Raw genomic sequence first — 20,084 nt, forward strand, 5'->3', positions numbered from 1 at the left:
ATAAAGCCATGAATCTCTTCCTCCATGGTGCATACACTTCTCAAGGACCCTCTTCCTCATCTAAGCACTTTGGAGGTGAAGATTTGAGCATGTGAATTTAGAGGGGGGAAAAATTCCCATACTACAGTTTAGTAGTCCTGCTCAGACTGTATGTAAAGTGTATAGTGTTTATCCCAAAGCAGTACTTTAGGCAGTATCATCAAAAATTAAAGTTATTTATGAATAAAGTCATCAACATAATGAGATATCTTGAAATTATATATGGTGAATCTCAACCCGGTCTGCACATTTAGAATTGACTGGGGAGCTTTAAGATATATCAAATGCCTAGGTCCCGCCTCTAGAGATTCTGATTTAATTTTTTTTTCTGGTGAGTTTTCCAGGCATCTTGATTTTTTAAAAGTTCCCAGATGATTTTCATGTGCAGCTGGGGTTGAGAACCACTGGTAAAATATGAGAAATGGCTGGAGGAATTCAGGTTAATTAACTGAAGAAGAGAAATCTTAGTGGATGATTCCAGGTACAGCTTCACACACCTAAGGGGAAATGGTGAAGATTGATTTTTTTTTCCCCCCCGGTAGCTTCAGGAAGCAGGATTGGGCCAGGGAGAAACACTTCACTACTGCAGACCAACCTCAAATGAATTCTGATCATTTGAACTGTGTGAAACAAACATGGCACTTTAGAGAACACTGGGGTATTCAGATTGACATTGAATAGTTGACCGAGGGTGCCAGTGAGAATGGGTGTCGACCTGGTCAGTGGGGAAAAAAAAAAACCACCTCTCACCTCCATCAAAATGCCACGACAAAAGTGAATTTAATGGATGCTTCCTGGCTGGGGACTTAGCAAGAATGACAGTGTAAGTATCCCTCATCTAGAAGCCCACCGAGGAGGGGAATGGAAAGGGAGATGCGGGGAGGGGTGGAGTATGGTAGAAGTACATTGTACATGTGTGGATCAGAGCCTAACGAAACCCACTAAAACCTGTTATCAAGGAATGAGGAGGACGGAGGAGAGCTAAGAAAGAGTAATCCAGACCAAATTATATCATACGCACATTTACAAATATCACAGTGAAAGTCATGCATAATTAACTTATACTAATTACATTTTTAAAATATTTTAATAGAAATATTTAAAAATATTTTGGGCCTGGGAGAGAAGTAATTTGGATTTTACATTACTGTGGATTTGGGAATATTTGGATATACATAATGAGGTATCTTGGTTGAGACTCATGTCTACACATAAAATACATACGAAACGTACATATTTTATATACATATGCTGAAGCAAGTTTTAGCCTCTATTTTTATTGAGTCTGAATTTTAACTATAACCCATCAATCATCACTTGAGACCGGGTATGGAATTCTTCACACAACACTGGTAGTGTCATATTGGCAGTGATTTAGTTTGGGATTTTCAAAACATTTCAGATTTGAGACTTGATTTATTTATTATTATTATTAGAGATATGCAAACTAAATAGGGCATAATCTTGCCCACAACTCTGTGAGGGCCTGTCCCTTGAATCAGAAGCTAGGAGTGTTGAAATTAATTGCTCAGGATCACACAGTTAACAGCAAGGGTACAAGCGAAGGTTTGGCAGAACTCAAATCCCTCGAGCTTAACCTCATCCCAGCTACACATGCCCAGAGGACACTTCCTTTAACCTGCGATCCCATAACTCTAAGACAGGCAGGCCATAGAGCAGTCACTGTGCTGTTTATTTAAATACCAGTGTAGTAGCCAGGAGCCTTATTATCTAAACAACTCCCATAAACATGAAACAATGTCTTAAAAACCCCACATTCCAAGCTGAGAAAACAGAATGCTGGTGAATGAACCAACCTGAGTTAAAGGACATAGAGACTTAATTAAAATAAATAAATAAGAGGACAAGTAATAAAACCGGGTAATTTGTAATACCGACACATTCTGTTACAGGCCGCCCCTCTCCCCACACACCGTGATTGAAAGCGTATTTGTTTTTACTCTCTATTTTTTTTTATTGTAATCTATGTTAGTATTGCAGAACTAATTATGAGTCACCCAAGTGGAACCGAGGAATGCTGAGGCTCTGGAAGTGTAGGACAAAGGAAATTCATGAACAAATAACACTGAGCTTATGATTTCAAAAGGTCATTGGAAATGCTAAGCCCAGAGGACAGTGTTGCTTGCACTCATACCAAAGCCAAGTTTCTATCAGTCCCATTAGTCCTCATCTGGTTAGCAGAAAGTCAACTGACTTTCTACATCAAGAGTCCCAGGTTCACGTCCCATGCTTTATCAAACCTACTCCAGCCTTTCCTCCCGTCTCCCTTCAGTGTGCATCTTACAGGTCTGCAGTCTGGGGACCTGCGCTGTTAGCTCAAGTACCTTAGATATGAACCCAAGTCAGCTCCTTATACTATTAATGGATAAAGTGGGCTGGTTTGGACAGCCTTTTATCTGAAAATGTGTTGATAAAGACAGGTTGTGAAAGCCTTTGATCAAGGGTAAACAAGGGTAAACTAGGTATAGCTCAAGCAGATTGCCTGCCTAGAAAGTTCAAAGCCCAAGTTTCATTATCACATGCAAAAAAAGTAGGTGTCAAGTGTCTTCCATATCTCTAAGTGCTCTGTGTGTGTGTGTGTGTGTGTGTGTGTGTGTGTGTGGTGTGTGTGTGTGTGTGAAGTTGTTGGGGCCTGAAGGGCTCTTGAGTTGGGCTTTATGCGCTGTTTCCTTCTTTCCTATTCTATGACCTTAGGGAAATTGCTTAATATCTCTAAGTCGGCACTAATTTGCAAACTGGGAATGATCATGGTAGGAACCGTCTAGAGATGTGCAGAAGTCAGATTGAAATGCAGGTGACTTATGTGTTGTTAAGGTTTTCACTTCGATATTCATTCACTCACTCATTCATTCATGCTGACTGCCTTTCATTTTGGTGTTCACTCATTCACTCACGTGATCACTCATAATCATTGGTTTTCATTTTGGTATATGCTATTCACCCACATACTTGCTTACTCATTCGTATCTGTATTTCCCCCTCACCTTTATAGTGGCAATTTTTAGAGCACGGTATTGGAGAGTGGCTGTAATTGAGAATTTAAATAATGCAGTGATGCATTTTCTTTGTTAAAGTGTAACAGCTGAAATATCTGTAGGAGGCTAATCTTGTGCCACTCCATTTAAAACATATTCGTGTTGACATACTTGAACAGTCTGGCATGACAGATGCCAGAAAACCAGGGACAGTTTGCTAACTTTGACCTTGACAGACAGGATGCTTGAGCAATGACACCTTTGAAGTTAAGCAAGGAATGTACTGGGAGACGCTTTCAATTACTGACCTGTTCGTGATGATGTGATATGAAAAAACAATGCAGTGAGAGTTTTGGCATCATGTGCTTTGACAAGGTATCGGGGATAGGCCAAGCCTTGTAATATGTAAGCGAGATACATTTCTCAGCATCGATCCACAGATTATTCTTTAAGATGCCTGGATTTAAGATGCTTATTTAACTTAAAATGTTTCCCCAATGAATCTTTGGGAAATCTTTAGTGTAAAATGTTTGGAAGACAGATTCTAGTAAATGATTTGAAAAAAATGGCTGTGAGACCTCACGGACACTATAATAATATTTTGCAAATGTCCATTTGAATCATAGAATAGTAGGGACATGTAAAAGGGTGTCTTTTATTTTATAAATGAAGAAACAAAAATAAAGTCTGAACAAAAGGAAGAGGTGGACTGGAATCCACTAGTCTCTTCTCCTAATCCCAGTTGCTTTCCACTACCTTGCCAGCCCTCAGAATTTCAAAAAGAGTCAAACAAAATGTATACATCATTGAAATAGTGTAGGGGCCTTGATATAAGCGTGTCTTTGAGCTCGGCATCTTTTATTTTATCATATTAATAAAAGTGTTTTTAAGACAAGCAGGAGTGAGTTGTTTACATGAGGTTCATTTTATTAAAGGAATTCAAGGGTACCTTTTACTTCTGTGATCTGTAATTGAGAGAAAAGATGGGCTCTTTTGACTTTATAAGTGACATAAAGAATATTAATCACATAATGATTCCACATCAGCATTCAGTGCTGGTGACAAGATCTATGTCTCAAATTTTTTATTCTGGTCATAGGAAATGCATAAAAAATCATCTCTAAATAACTGTTAGATTCTCCAACCTCTTGGAGTTTGGCTTCCTCAACCTCCACCTCTGCTATCTAATCATAGTTCTAATGCTCAATTGGATGAGGGAGTAATAATAACAAGATCTGAAATAGTAAGAACAGAGAGTATTTTGCCAAGACAATGGAGAGGGAGAGAGAAAAGGGGACCTCAGGTAGAAAATTGCAGACATTTACAGGTTATTCCTCAAGGGAGCAGTGGAAGTTATTGTCAAGGAGAGACAGCAACCTTTGGACAAGATACAAATATTGATCCTGTAGCTGAAACAGTGACTGAACCTGTACTCTTGCTCGTTACAACAGTCACTCTGAGCACCGAGCATTCCCTTGCTGTCCCCCGGGTGATAATTTCAGATTCGGAGACTGCAAGTTGGAAACATTATCAGAAAATATAAAAGTGAGACCCATTAAAGGGAATTACATTGAGAGACTCATGTCAAGACCAGTGAATTCCATACATCTTTGGCTTTGTCACTCTCAAGTTTTCTTCCTTTTCAAAAACATAGTTTGAGTATCAAGATTTTCTTTTTAGAAAAGGTAATTATTTTGATTTGTTTATTTCTGTGTCTCTTTATGCACAACGTAAACTGAAGTAGAGTTGTTGTCCTGTTCCCAATTCATTTGATGCTTGTTATCAAGGCCACAATAAACACTTCAGGCTCCTAGACACCTTATTTACCACTGCAAATGTAGTCTGTTTTCTTCTTCTTTTTTGTTGGTTGTGGGGCTTGAACCCAAGGTCTGAGTGCTATCCCTGAGCTTTGTCGCTCAAGGCTAGAGCGCTACCGCTTTGCACTACAGCTTCACTTCTGATTTTCTCGTGGTTCATTGGAGATAAAAGTCTCATGGCCTTTCTTGTCCGGGATGGCTTAGAACCATGATTCTCAGCCTCCTGAGTATCTAGGATGACAGGCGTGAGCCTCTAGCTCCTGGCTCCCTCACAAGTATATTCTTTAGAATAGACACATCCATGTTTTCTCTTGTCACCAATGGGAAAAGACACGGCAGTTGTTCTATTTGGCATAAATGCATAGACATATGAAGAGTTACCTTCGTGCCCATGACTTGTTATCTATGGATAGTAAGAACATGATGACAAATTAAACAATAAATATAATCCTGCAATTTAACATCGTACAATGTTTAAGTAAAAGTCATGGACAAGGAAGCTTGGGTCTGTAGGTTAAGTCTGGTACTAATAAGACAAAGTTCATTCCCTTGGTCTCTTTTGTGAAAACACTTTGATTTTTTTTTTACATCATACACACACACACACACACACACACACATATACACACACACAATCTCCTGTGGCTGATAGAAGGTGCTGACCTTTTATTCTCCATTTCCATTGCTAAGTTGTTACTCATTTTCTTGGGGAAAAACTCCCTTGTATAGCGCTCATGCTACCCGCCTGGTAGCTTTGCTTGTGGTGTTCTTCCTTAAGTATGTAGAGAACTGGATACTGCCTCAGTCTCCCTTTGCTCTGTTAACAACAATCTAAATATTATTACTCAATCTATAAAGATGAATTTGTACCCTTGCAGGAAAATGCATGAAACTGGAGGTCATCATGTTAAGTAAAATAAGCCAGACAAAGAGAGAAATGATGGAAGGGGGGACACTGATCAAGACGCATTGTATTCATAAATCGACATGTTGAATTGAAACCCCTTTGTACAACGAGGTAAAGATAATTAAAAATGATACATTAAAAAGGAAGAAATTTTGCCCATTTTTGGGTACGTGTAACCTTTGAATGAAATGAATGAAACAAAAATGGGGTGCAGGTGTGTTTGGAGCGGAAGCGGCAGAAGGATGCACAGGAATGAAGCACTTTGTACACAGTGTGCATGAACACAGAGCAGTGCAACCTGCTATAAACTGCCAAAACATAGAGAGAGCAGATAAGAAAGAATAGCTTGAAGTGCATTATGTGAATTTGATTGAAGTGCACTAAGTGCATATGTGAAAATGGCCCAGTGAAACTCCTTTGTACAATTAATATCTGCTGACTTTCTTTTTAAAAAGAGGGGAAGAGGAGGCAAAGAGCCGAGGTAGTTGAAAATGGAGTAAGACTAAAGGAAGAGAAGGATTTGCAAGACGTTTGTTCTCTTGGCCTTTAATCCGCTTCTTGTTACACACGTTTCATAGATTGTCTGTTCACATGCAGATGCCACTGGGAAGGCAAGCTGAGTTTTCCTGTCTTCTTGCATTCCGTTTTCTTTGGCTTAATTGAGAAGGAAGATGAGAAAACAGGACAGGTTCTTTATTCTTTCCCATGGTATATCTGGCAGCTGGAAGATAGCACTAGTTGACAAAACGTTCAGTTAATTGAAACCATGTAGTGGATATTGATGATCTTTCTACATTTAATGGTGAAATAAATCTGCTGCTAGAAGGAAAAAAATATATAAATAGCTATTTGGCTGATATATTTCCACACTATCCTCTTCAGGCAAATGAAAAAATAATAGTCATTTTCCCAGCCGTAATATGTTGATGCTTAATTATGCTCTACAGAGCATCTCAAGTTTAAGAAAAATAACAATGCAGAATATTCCTTGACTTTTAACTGTTGGATACAATAAAAACCCACTGAGATGAAAATATTTAATTCACACAGCCACCTGTTGGTGACAGTAAAGTTACACAAATTTCAGTATGAAACATACGTTGAAATGTAATTATTCAAGCTTCCCAAATATTTGCAAAATAATGGGCAATACAAGTGATATTTATTAAATGGAGCCATTATAAATACATTTAAAACACTCTGGGTACTACTATTCGTGTATTATTTTGGACATTCTGAAACTTCAAACTTATAGTGGTTTAGATAAATTGGATATTCTCATAAAATTTTCTTCTGAATGACTGAAGCATTCGTTGTACAGAAATAATGCTGTTTATCACAGAACAAAGACATTTTAATAGCAATAAAACAAGTAGGGCTGAAAGGTATCAGTATAATTTGTATTGAACCCATTATCACGTATTTTGGAAACTCATTCTCAAAGTAGTCTTAAATTTTGCCTATTTGGAAATAATGCCTCAAATTAAAAACATTTAAATATCTGTTTACCTCTTCTTTATCATTGTAAATGGAACCAGTCAGACAGGAAAATTCCTCCTGGTACAATCTATATCAAAATTGACCTTAGGTCCTTGGTGTCAGGGCTCAGTGTAGCAGGTAAGTTTAAATGAACATAAGCAGTTTTTTTAGATTGTGACAGCTAAAACCTCTCTCCATTGTGACTCCAGCCCTTTCCATATGCACAGTTACAATCTTCTTTTTTTCTGGATTCTTTCCAATCTGTTTTCCCTCACTTCTCTCTGCGTTTGGAGGAATTTGTTCCACCCCACCCCTTTTGTTCTTTCTTCCCTGACAGTTCATGTCTTCCTGTCCACTTCTTCCCTCTCATTGCTCAAGGCTGGGACCTAAACAATACTAAGACACTGGAAGGAATCCTGCATGAAACTACAGCGACAGAATCACACATGAATTTCCACTTGATCTATAACCTCCCATGGCTTACTGGGTCTCTTTGTTGAGAAGGTTGCTAAAGGTAAGCCTTATGTCAGAGAGAAAGGCTACAACGCCATGGAGATAGCACCCTGTGCTCAGCACTTGTACTGCAGGGTGGTTGAAGCCATCCTGGTCTCGGGGGCAGAATGAGGCAGTGGCCCTCAGATGCGGAAATAACCTTGAAGGTTTGTGAACATACAGGGTGTGCTGGGCCTCAAGGCCCCAAAGGGGCCAGTAGATGGGAATCAGCATATCTGAGGTATACTTAGAGACATCATGTCTTTCAACAAGCATCCTCATCAGGATGTGGTCCGGGGCCTACATTAAAAATAGCCAGGCCAGTGTAGGGTTAGTGTTTTTTTTTCCTTTTTTTGTCCCATCTTTGTTTTTCCCATCTCTGTCTCATTTCATGCACTCTCTCTTAAACAGATGAGTAACAGAATACCTTCATGATTAAACAAAGGCATATAACTCATTTTCCTCCAGAAATTATTATTGTGTAAATCTGTGGTCATGTGTAGCCAAAGCTATCCATACTTCTGCAACCTTCATGCAATGAGTTACGACTTCTTTCCCTGAGAGCAGGTATTTGGTTTAATATAAGACAGACGGTGGTCGCCGTGTATAAGCATTATGGTGTTTGGTTTTGTTTTGTTTGGCGACAAGGCTTTCATGGGTAGCACCAACAAGCCTGGAACTCACTACTCTCCTACCTCAGACTCCTGAATGCTGGGGTTGCAAGCAAGCACAACTGCACTTGGCCATAGGGAGGTTTTATGAGCATGACTCGATAGTGTTTGTGTCGAGTGCAACTAGAATAAGCATGGCATATTGAACGTCAGCACACAATCACAGAAAATGCCAAGAGGGCACTGGAGAAGAGAGTGGAACCCAAATTTAGTGAGTAGGATCGACAGCCAGATGGAGAGGCCAGGTAGGAATTTTGCATGCGGAAAGTCCTTGGATGAGTTGAGAAATGGCGTGGTTGGTTCTGTGAAGAAGCATGTGGTTCCAGGTCAAAGGGAAATAACGGAGAGGTCGATACCCAGAAACGTGACTTGAGGCCGTGTCATGTTGGGTCTCATTAGCCATGTTAAGGAACCCTGGCTTTAACTGAAGCGCAAGAGAGAGCCAGTGGCTCAGGGAACCATACCGAGGGGCACACGGCTGACAATTCCCTTCACTTTCAAGATGAACTAAACTAACATCTGTTTAATATTGGAACAACCGAGAACCCAGACAAAGGGGCTTGTTTGTAGATTTACAGAAAATACTTTTAAAGTTGTCCTCCAAAGTATTTTATTTCTATTTAGAAATTTTTTTTAACAATCATCTCTAAGGGTTGGAAGTGTGGCTCAGTCATAGAGTGCCTGCCTAACAAACACAGGTCCCCGAGTTCAAACCCCACTACTGCCCAGAGCAAAACAACAACAACAACAAAACAAAACAGAAAGGAGGGGAAAATAAAACAAAACAAATCCTCTTTAAGTAGTTGTAGGAAGGAGTTACAATACAACAACCAGCTCATGAATACAGTGCATCTTGAACAATACCACTCCTTTCATCCTCCCCCCCTTCTTCTCAGCCCTCCCCCGCCCCTCAATTTTCTTAATTTTTGTAGGATATTATACATTGAATTTTATACATTCTCCCCCAACCTGATCTAATCAAAATGCGTGGCATCCATAAATTGATAGGTTGAATTGAAACCTTTTTCTACAACTATTAAGAATAAATGAAAAAGAACAAAAATAATTGGTGTTAGGTCCTGTGGAGAATGAATGAGGTAGTCAATTATGGAGCCAGGAGGGACAGAAGGATGGAAGTGGAGACAGTCTAGAAGGTTCAGCGCGCATTGGAAACCAGCTGCTAAGGTTCTAGTTTGGGTGACGTATGTCCTCAACAGGACCATGTGTCAGAGGCTGGGTCCCCAGGACGTGCCAGTGAGAACTGATGTAATATCTGGGACATCCTTACGTCGCTGGGAATGTGTGGTTGGAGGAAGTTGTGGGATGCTAGCCCCTTCCATTTTCTTTTTTCTTCCTCCATCTTGGCTTATGGCATTTAGTTCATCTATACACTCCCACCGTGAGTTAGAGGTTCAACCGCGGGCCGTTTGATCTTGGTCTGGAACCTCCAGAACTGTGGGCCTTTTCAAATGACCCTTTATTTTATAAGTTAGTCTTTCTATATAAGCTCCTGTCTCGGGCATTTTGATACAGGAACTAGAAGCTGACATGAGGCATTTGTAATGACTCCACTGTGATCTGGTTTCTGGCATCATCTCGGTGGAAATAACTGGGAATATTTTAAGGGAGAGCCTAAATTCTCCATGTTTATTCTAAGACAAGTGTAGGATGGGGGCTGTCAAAGAGTAAGGAAATGTGTCAAAGAGGAAGGAAACCATAAATAAGGCCATAAGTAAGGAATAGTTTAACTAGTTGTTAGAGCTGCAGACAAACAAAGCGTGGGAAGTTACGTGTTCAGGACTTGTATTTGAATGGCATTTGGGGAGGGGTTAGAAAGATAAAATTATAAGTGGTTTACATATGTATCAACTAAACTTTGAATTGCATGAGGTAAGGGCAAAGACAATGTTCAATGTCTATCAAGTCTTTCACCTTGTTTGTGTCAGCACAAGCACTTAGCAAGATTAACTAGTTTTCCCTCTTTCAGGAGGATTACTTCTTCAGAATGTGGATAAGACAGATACAGGTGAGCGATTCCTTGCTCTTTGGAATTTCTAAGTGGTTACCGAAGGGAAGTTGACTGGCCCTGATGGTTCTGTCTGCCTGTAACCTCTGCACGTGATAAAGCACAATGCTATGTGTACACAAAAGAATCTGGGTGATAACAAATATTTGTACACGGCCTAATACTTCCTTAAGTATTTTCTCATAAATTGTGAGACTTGGTTTTCCAAGTAAACTCTGTAGTGATATGTAAAATATCACTGCTATTAGACAGATAAGGAAAATGAAATACATACTGTTCAAGGGCCTTATCCAAATTCTCAGGATGAGATGATGGCTTAGAAATGCAAACAAAGCAGACCTCTTGTAGCTCATTTCTATACACACACACACACACACACACACACACACACACACACACACACACACACACACATTGCCTTTTAACATTGTAAAATGAGCACTTGCTTTTTGTTAATTTTGAAGGAAATTTTTCTTTCAGTATTCATGTTTTTGCATATAAATTAATTGAACACTACTTTAAAACTAATACACTCTCATCAAACCGATCTTCTAAGATGCTTTAGAAAAAGCTGTGATTAAATCTAGTCATCTGGCTTTCTCCCTCTATCTAGCCATTTGGCTATTGCCAAGTTTACAGTATTGTAAATTCACCAGTCAGAAAATACTGTGTGAAACTAAAGGCAGGCTATCATTTGCTGTCAAGTTTTCTTCATTTCTGAAAGGAAAGGGAATTCTCACATAATGTAAAGGGGGAAAAATGAATAAACATGGATAGGCAAGCCAGCGACAAATGCCAGAAATGAGGCCAAACTGATTCACCAGCTCTTGAATTACGAGCAGATCCAACCCATCATCTCTCATGCAATTATGCGGAACCCCATTTCAGTCTCTTGTGATGAAACAAGGTGCCCTCCGATAGATGCCACACAATGTAATTGTGATTGTTGAATTGGGAAGGGTTGAAATAAACATTTACTGTCACTCAATTTGGATTGCAGCTGCACTAGTGTTTGCAGGCAGATTACAGGTAAGGGCTCCACGTTTGTCAGTGTGACAGGTCTCTCAGGATAACAGGAACGAGGCTACCTCTGTGAGACAGATACTGGTTAATAATAACCACCAAACACAAGACGAGACACCAGTCTACAGCGGAGCTGACACGGGCGTGTCTTCAGTGACCAGGTCTCTCTGCGATGCCGACCTAGGCTCTGCGTGGTGGTAGGCCCATGAGTTTAACCCGGAACTATGAAATTAGGATACTCATTCTAATGCAGACATTAGAAATTTGAATTTTCTATTAAAGAATAAAAACAAATGGCAAGCACACATGTTTGCGGCCAACTGAAGGGACCAAAGAAAGTAAGCTGCCGGAAAGTGAGTGCTTATTCATTCAACGACGAAAGCCTCTGTGGTGCAATTAGATGACTTTAAATTATGAGGAGGTTAACACCTGTTAGCTCATGAGTCTTAAACTTGACCATTTCCCCCGCCTCCCGCCAGCCTTTCAATAATGATCCAGAGAATGAATCCCAAACCTGAAAACATAAGCCAAGATCATAATTAGGATGTTTGATAGCTTACAGTAATTCAGTATTTTAGTATTGCATGGCTAAGATGCTTTGCGTGATTAGAAAAAGCTACACTGAATGTTGTTCTCATGCTTTTACCTTCTCGTCCTTTCCCTGTGTTTTTCTTGCCATAGTTCCAGTATTTCAGGTCTTACAATGAAGTCTTTGGTCAATGTTGAATTGATTTTAGCATAGGGCAAGAGACAAGGATGCAGTTTCAGTCGTGTACACGTGGCTGTCTAGTTTTCCCAGTTCCATTTATTAAGAGGTTGTGTTCTCCCTAGTGCATTTTGGTCCCATTGTCAGAATCGATGGTCATAGCTGTGTGGGTTTATTTCTGGAACTTGTATTCTATTCTGTTGGTTTACCTGCCTATTTTGTGTCAGTACTATGCTGCTTTTATTGCGGCTTTGTAGCATGATTTTATTTTAGGTATTGTGACCACCATCGGCGTAGCTTTGGCTATCGCTTTGGCTTTGCTTCCATATGAATTTTCACACTGGTCCATATTCTCTGTAGTTCTAAAGTGTTGTTGTGGAATGTTCTTGTCCCTGTCAATTAGATCAAGGCTACTGAATTTTGTAATCAATTCAGTTAATAAAAGGTAAGTTTGTAGTTTCTAAAGGGATGTGTAGATATTTATCTTCTGTGTAGATATTTATCTTATTTTCTGTTAGTTTTCCTTCATGTATATTGCTGCTGCAAATTCGTGTTTAAGATTGTTATGCTACTGTGTGAATTCATTTTTAAGATTATGTCTTCTAAATGCATTGACCTTTTAGCATAGGGAAGTATATCACTTTTACTCTGATAACATTCCTTTATAGTGTACTTGGTCTGGTATTACCATAATTACAATTGCTTTCCTTTGGTATTTATACAGTGTAGCTTTTCCCGTGTCTCACTTTTATCTCTAGCTTTATATTACCTGTGAGTTTTAGATAGCTTATACTTGGGCCTTACTGTTTTATGTGGTCTAGTAATCTCTGCCAATTAATTGATATGCTCAAATCATTTTCATTGAATATAATTTGTAATATCATTGAACCTAAATCTACCATTAATATGTTTTCTATTGTTTGTCCCATAATTTCTTTCTTTCCATTTCATTTTTTCTGCTTCTTTTATTTTATTTTGGCGTGAAATGGTGACTTGAACTTGGTATCTGACACTTTCACTCATTGGTTCATGTTCTACCACCTGAGCCACACCTCCAATTCCTCTGCTTCTTTTAGGTTAAATAAATTTTATGGCTCCATTGCTTTTATATTTACTATAAATTTGTGAGATTTTTTTTAAAGGGTTTATCTTAAGGGTTTATCTTTAAGGGTTTATCATAGCAAATACCGGCTGGGAAGGTGGCTCAGTGGTAGAGCGCTTGCCTTGCATGCATGAGGCCCTGGGTTCAATTCCTCAGCACCACATAAGTAGAAAAGGCTGGAAGCGGCACTTTGGCTCAAGGGGTAGAGCACTAGCCTTGAGCTGAAGAGCTGAGGGACAGTGCCCAGGCCCCAGAGTTCAGGCCCCACGACTGACCAAAAAAAAAAAAGATTCATAGTAAATATCTGGAACTTACTTGCTAATGATATATCCATACACACACACACACACACACACACACACACACACACACACGTATCTATATGCATACATATGAGCTTGTGTATCTACATATGTGGCTATCATCTAGGTTTAGCATATGCATGGGAGAGAAAACTTGTAGATTCAGGAGAGAACTCAAACTCAAATGATGTATTTCCTTCGAAAGGCTAATCTCCAGTCCAACAAAATAAACATCAGGAAATGGTACTCAAAAGGGCTGGTTCAATGGGAGAGGGTTAGACAAATGAAGAGAGGAAAGAGGGGGTGCAGTCATAAAACTCAGAGTGTATTCAACAAAAATAAGAAATCTGAGTTAGGAGGGGTGGGGAGAATAATGAAAGGGTGGCATTGAACAGGATGCATTGTACTCATACACTACTTTGTTGAATGGCAGAGTCTCTGTACAGCTACTTAAAGATCAAAATAACAATTAAAAACTCAAGATCTAGAAGTAATCATCTCGGTAATACATGAAGCCACTTCAGAAATCAAATAGGACACAGCCCAGTTTTCAAATGTTTGAAGACGTGTAACAGACCCTTCACACATCCAGAAATCCAGACAGCCAGTAAGCATGAAGATGCTCAGCCTTACTAATGAAAGATGGATTAACATCCTTATATAATACCAGGCTGGTTAAGAGCAGGCAACTTGGATTTGTGAAGCATGTCAAGAATGTAGATCAGTACACTTATGTACTACCTGAAAGAGAATGGATTTGTATGGGTGGGGGGGAATTGGCACATCATTATTGTTTGCATTGACCATGGCCTGGTGAGTTACTTATTTATGTATAGTGTAAAAATTACATAAAATTTCATATATAGTAACAGAGAATTATGAGAGAACCACAGTCACAGAACTAGGAGAGCACCAGAGATAGCCACAAAATAAAATGAGCATTCTAAAACTACAAGTTAAAGTGTGTAGCTTAAGGAAGTATAATTATAGGCTACTTTTTAAAAGTAAAAGATATAAAGAGTTTTAAACCCAGATATTTTTATCCACAAGATAGAGAGTAATATGATCAAAGGATATATATATATATATATATATATATATATATGTATACACACACACACACATATATATATAGAGAGAGAGAGAGAGCTTAGTGCAATGGAGGATATTTAATTTTTTAGCATACCTGGTGTTGGTGGGGATGTCTGCATGTTTGTGTTACAATTATTTAAGCATCACATTCACAATTTGGGTACTTTCACCAACATATGTTTTATTTACTAATTGTAGAGTGAAAAGAATAAGAAGACCACATAGGGATTGGAAAGTTAAAAGGATTTTTTTTCTTGAGAACAGAGGCGGGAAATAAGTAGGTTAGTAGGAAGCTCATGGGGTTGAGAGAGCGGAGATGTTTGTAGCATGTGGGAAATTGCATTGCACTTTACACTGGTAGAATTTAGTCAGTGGGGCCACCCCCTTTTAAAACATGTAGAACCCAGGAGGTACTGAGGACCAGCTTGTGCGTGAACGTGGAACTTCTATATGAACATGGAAATTATCTGGGTTTTGAAGCTGGGTGGACATCCTATCCTAAAATGACTCGATAGGCTATACTATTTTGATATAGTTTGTCAGTACTGCTTTATTTTTATGCTACTGTTGGATAGTATGGGTAATCTGGAAATACAAGCATTGGCTAGTGAGAAATCCAGTATCTCTATCTCTATATATCATTTCAACTTTTTACTTCATACAATCAATATTTGCTAATAAATTTTTTAAAAGAATTAGCCACAAAAACATTAAGACATTTTAAGTATGAGTTGATTCGTACAATCGTGTTTGGTGATCACATTATGCTCTATTATCATGTATATGTATATATATATATATATATTTGATTGGGCTTTGGTATGTTATTAGGCAGCATATAAACAGAGCAAAACTTGATATGCTAAAGAAAGTAGTGCAACCCAGTGGTAGTCGAAGACATGTGAAAGCAACCGGTGTCTCCTGATACTCGCACAGAGACCAGCAGTGGCCCTCAGTGTCACCTGAAGGTAAGCAAAGAAGCTGACTCGTGATTGTCTGTGAATTGAATATTCTCTTTTTCGCAAACGATCACCAAGCAAACACAAAGGAAACACAGGATTGTTTTAAAGGGATTTTCTTTTCTTTTTACTCTCCCTTTGACTCTAGTGAGCTGACTAGTAAAATCCGAGCATTGAAAAAAAATTTCCAATGGGGATCTATCGATCCACTCCTGACAGAGACTAAAGCCACTTTCAGCACTTCAGCCGATTAAATGACTGTTTATTGAATGGGGGGTCACGTCATAGAAGCTATTTGACCCGAGGTCTTCTCCATCAGCCTCTCTAGTGGGCCTGACAGAAACAGGAGGGAGGGAGGGATGGAGTCCATACAGTGGGGTGGAAATGGTTGTTTTTAATGGAAGGCAACCCGGTGGGCGAATTAAGAATGCCACAACTTTTTAAAAGGCTTGTGCTTTACAATCAGACAGTTCTGTTTTAAATCCAAGTCATTCATATCCAACCAGTATAACCCGAACCAGTAATAATATAATCCGTCTAATGTGCTTCCCCATCTATTAAATTTTATCTTCTTCAGCGTGGATTTTTTTTTAACAGGCTCACATAAAATGCTAGACGTAAAGCTTCTAACCAGTCACGGCTGTTTCCCTGCTCTGCCCAGCCCAGTCTTCCTTTTCCATCCTCCTTCCTTCTCTCTCTCCATCTTTCCCTCCCTCCCTCCCTCCCTCCCTTTCCTGTTCCTCCCTTCCATCTCCATTTTGGGTCTAAATGTCTTTGATACCAAAAAAAAAAAAAATACACGTCCCTTCTGTTCCTGTGCTAAACTTGTCCTTTCTAGTGATAAACATGGCCCCTGCTTCCTGTCCCCAATGCTGACCATGGAGAACCGCAGCTCAGCTCTGCAGCATTCACTCTCCATGTCTGTCCCCTCACTTTGTCCAGAAAGACTGGAATCAGGTCCAGCTTCGCCCATCTGCTACCGCTCTCCATGATAGCCGAGTTGTTCTAGTTATCTTGTGTGGAAAAAGCCAGGGCAGCAAATCCATCTCCTCCCCTGCAATGACCTGGGCTCTGCTTCTAATTACTTCTGAGCTCAGAGGGAAGTTTTTTTTTTTTTTTTCCTTTAAGGCTTCCTTATGACTTTATTGGCAATTATTTCCATTACACAATGAGCTTGATCAGCTCCCTGTTACCCAATCCAGTAATTATGGTCACCGATCAATGCATTAGAAAATTTCCTTACAAGGAGTAGGCACCGAGTTGCTTATCATGGCATTATAATCTGCGGGCACAAGTTAGTGTGGGGGAAGGGGGTAGGTGGAGGACTTCCCCGCATGCACTGCAAGATGAAAATATGTAGCCATTGACATGGCCACCACACTCTTAAGTCCAAAACCAAAATACCACTCAGGACATTTATTGCCTCCTACTAATGTCAGCCCATCTTCATAGGCAAGAGAAAACTCCCAGTTCCCAAGAGATGAGCGCGTACTTCCCTTCTTCCCAGGTCTATTGAGCTGGAAATGGAAATGGAAACCTTGCTGATGATTGGCTGCATAAAAGCCCAGAGTATATTCCACAGCTACAAATCAAAGTTATCACCTTCCACTTGCCTGCACCATTTGACCCAGGCAAATGGAAGCAGGGGATGCTTTGCCAATCCTTCTTCCTTTTGAGTTCCCTTCCTCAGAATGGATTCCATTCTTTGTACGCTCTCTCAGGATGGGGAAATCTTACCAAGAAAATTGCTCTGTGCCTGCTAGAAATAAATAGTTTTAATTTTACCTCTTAATCTTCATTTCAACTTTCATCTTGAATTTCCCATTTTCAAGTATCTGCCTAAATTGATTTGATGTTTAATGCTTGCCAAATAAATAATGAGGCTCTGAATGAGTCCATATGTAATAAGGCAAAGGATTTTCATTACTCCTAACATCGCTCTAATCAGGCCATGATTAAATTATTTCTAACGTTCTTAATACCGATGTGAAAATATGCTAAAGACCCAGAACAATTTAAGGCTTCCCACCATGGCTTCCACCAAGCATCTCAGTGTCTGCCGTTTATCACCACAATGCAGGAACTGGCCTGTGAGGGTTTATGCTAATGGTGATGCAAAGAACCTATCCACAGGTGTTCTTTCTATCTCAGCTACATCTTTGAAATCGTTTATGAGTTCCTGGTAACAACCCTCAGGACTACAGAACACTGATTAACACTTACTGGGGGGAAAGAATCTTAAATAATGAAACAGTTTGCAAATTGTAGAAACCTAGACAGATGTTCAACTCATGGTTATTTTGCTGAGGGTGGAGTGCTCCACTCCAGGCAGCGTGGGTGCCTCCCTGCTTTTCTTCATTTTGAAGAGAGAAGCAACCTAGGCAGGTCTTCTCGAGGTCACTTAGATCCTGCTCTCTGGCCTAAATGGCCTTGCTTACTCTGTGCAGAAATCAGAACACACTCTGGGTATTCAAAGGAGACTCTTAACTCGGATCTGTTTGCAGCACAATTGCAGTCTGACAGTAGCACCACCCAAGAAATGATTTGCAGCCTTAATGCATGCCCGCGGGATGGAGATATTGATGAGAAATCTGTATTAGAGCTTTGCGAATCATCATTAAAAGGCATTTAAAATTGGCTTATAAAATATGGCAGTGCCGTACTCCATGCACTCTCCATCCAAGATAAAGTAGTGTATTAAAGTCACCATATGATGTTAATAAATATAAAGTCAGGGCTACTCTATTAGATCAGACTGTGGCAAGGAGAATGCCCAGTCTCGAGGTGAGAGGGTCTGTTTTCATCATTGCAGCCATTGGAGGCATTTGGTTTGAGGCCAAAAACACAATTTTTCTGGCCACTAAGCTAACCATTGGGCCTGAACTTTAGTTTAAAAGGACAAAATGTTCTATTATTGCTCCTGTTGCTTGTGAATTCTATTTGTGGATTTATTATAGGTTGTGAGATTGTTGGATCTGGAAATCAAGTACTTTCAGCCTGTGTGAATTCTTAATGTGAAGAATTACGGAAGATCGAACAGTCCTGTTTGCTCTGCGAAAAACAGGCAAGACGGACGAAAGGATGGAGGGAAGGGGGTTGGGGTAATGATACAAACACAAATAGTACTATCGCTTGCTGTTATCTTGAGGGATACATCCAGGGCATTGAGATATACCTTATTCCCAGTGCATTTATCGGAACACACTATAATTTATGTGTTTGATGAGCCTTTAACCTACAGCATTTGCTTATTTGAGGTACCAACTGGGTTAAATGTGAAAACATTTCTACTGTACAGAAAAAGTTGTGTCTAACTTGTTGCATGTTGTTGTTTGTAAGTCTTATATGTGCATGCACATATACACACACCCACACAGATACATATATACACCCAATCTACATATACGCATGAATATATATATATACATATCCACACATACACGCATATAAACATATATACATGCCCACACATATACACACATATATACAATACATATCTGCACATATACACATACACATCTACACTTATACACACATATGTCCACACATGTGCAGGTATGTGTAGGTATGTTTGCTTACTGTATGTTCCTGCCTGTGCTGCTTTGGTTTGTCTTTTTTTTTTAATTGTATTTTTTGTCTTTTCTTTTTCTGATACTGGGAATCAAACCCAGGATGTTGCACTTGCTAGGCAAGCACTGGGCCACTGAGCTACTCTCCAGCCGCTTGCTTATGCTTTTATTTATTTATAATTGTATTTTATTTTATTTTTTCAGTTGAACCCAGGGCCTAGGCGCTGTCCCTGAGCCTCTTTGTGCTCAAAGCTAGCACTCTACCATTGAGCCACAGCACCACTTCTGGCTTTTGAGTGGTTAATTAGAAAGATACAAATCTCTCGGGGACTTCTTCTGCCCAGTCTGGCTTCAAAGCGTGATCCTCGGATCTCATCCTCCTGAGTAGCTAGGATGACAGGCGTGAGCCACCGGTGCCTGGCAGTGCTTTATGCTTTTTAGACATTTTATTTTTAAAACTTTTCTGTAGCTAGTTGTACAAAGGGTTTCAAGTCAAAATGTCCATTTAGTTTTCAAGTTAGTTTTATTGTCAAGGTGTCAATGTACTCGCTCCAGAAGGGAGGGTTACCCCCTCCCTTGTTTTTCTCCCGCTTTCCCTTTCCTTCAGACCCTCCCCTGCCCGCCCTCCGCAGCGCAGGCCCACGCTGTACAGCCCAGTTCCACCATAGTGTCTTTTGAGTGTGTGTGTCACTGTGGGACTGACTGCCTCCTCATTGGTCCTCTGTCTCACCACTTTGTTGTTCCCCTTCCCTTTCCTAATTCAGATAAACATACATTCAATACCCAGGACACCAAAATCAAATACAGTGGCAACAAAGGATACACCATCCGGGGAAAGCAAAAATTAAAAATGAGGGAAAAAAAGAAACAACTTCACATAGTACATGATGTCCCTGCCCCGGGG

This window comes from Dipodomys spectabilis, unplaced genomic scaffold, assembly GCF_019054845.1.
Source record: "Dipodomys spectabilis isolate Male_0828 unplaced genomic scaffold, ASM1905484v1 ptg000258l, whole genome shotgun sequence".
NCBI lineage: Eukaryota > Metazoa > Chordata > Mammalia > Rodentia > Heteromyidae > Dipodomys > Dipodomys spectabilis.